Here is a 1354-nt window from a genome sequence, read left to right as displayed (position 1 = left end):
AATTATTTTTCAATATTTATCCATAAATTTTGGATAATCCAACGAATCTCGTCGTGTGAATGAAAACTGTGATTAATCTTATTTTTTCATATAAAATATTGATATATATATCTTATAGATATAATTTAGTAATTTGTAAATATAAACTTTGATAATATAAAACTATATCAAATATATTTATATATGAAATATTAGATTTTCTCTTAAATTAAATTTCAAGGCTTGTTATACATATTTTACCCTCTACTTTCAAATAGTGTTTTTGAAATAATCCCTTCTTTACTTGTTTTTGAGATAATGGTGGTGAACATTTTTACCCGCGGACCTTTAAGCCCCGCTCTACCCTAATTAGCATCACATCAATTCTAAGTTTAAGAAAATCAACTTTATCTTATCGTTTTGTGCCTATCACCAATGTACTCAGTTTTGCAAAAAATACAAAAATTGATTTAAAAATTTGATATGTAATTAAAACATTGAATTGCAAAGCTGATTTTTTTTTTTAATTTGAAAATTTGCTTTATTTGACTTAAATACATACATTGATTTTTACATAGAGATACAAATTGTATACATCTATCTGGGAATATCATTATTATTATAGTATAATAGTATCTTTATGTAAAAATCAATGTATGTATTTAAGTCAAATAAAGCAATTTTTCAAATTAAAAAAAAACTCAGCTTTGCAATTCCATGTTTTATTTACATATAAAATTTTTAAATCAATTTTGCATTATCAGACTCTATACCAGGACTCTATCCTAGTACCTCTGGCATGTTTGCTATTATGACTATTATTTATTGGTATTCTATAGCTTCAATTCCTATCAAACGAGAATATTTTTATTCTACTTATCCTACTTGACTAAATTTTTGTGGCTGCGGTAACACGTTCCGCCCAATATCTTTTAACTCTGTAATAATACATTTTTTACATAATCAACATCCGATTTTTTATCCGACAAATCTTAAATTAAAGCATCCAGTTAAATAAATTGAAAAGTCATGTTCGCACCCTTGTACAAATACATCGGTGTTTTCCGAACGACCTGAGTGCGTGCGACAACTGCTTGTATTTCAATCTCCTTTGAAGATTTTTTTTTCAAGAGAGGATCAATAATTTTCATGTTCTTCTTCAAAAAGACACTTTTCGGTGTCCTGTGTCCTATTATTGTTTGTAAAAGGCAAAATATAGACGGGGTGTGAGAATTTGGTCTTAAGGGTTTCATCCGGTTCTAAAAGTTATCGAATATTTGTAAATTGAATGCATTTAGCTAAGTAGTCGATGTAAGTGACTGTTTTATGTGACAACTTACTTAACCATTCTGTCTTCATAAGAATCGGTGGTTTT

The sequence above is a fragment of the Ctenocephalides felis genome, unplaced genomic scaffold, assembly GCF_003426905.1.
Source record: "Ctenocephalides felis isolate EL2017-DRISC unplaced genomic scaffold, ASM342690v1 CF-g0.4_SCAFFOLD_01886, whole genome shotgun sequence".
NCBI lineage: Eukaryota > Metazoa > Arthropoda > Insecta > Siphonaptera > Pulicidae > Ctenocephalides > Ctenocephalides felis.
Note: the sequence above shows the minus strand (reverse complement) of the source record.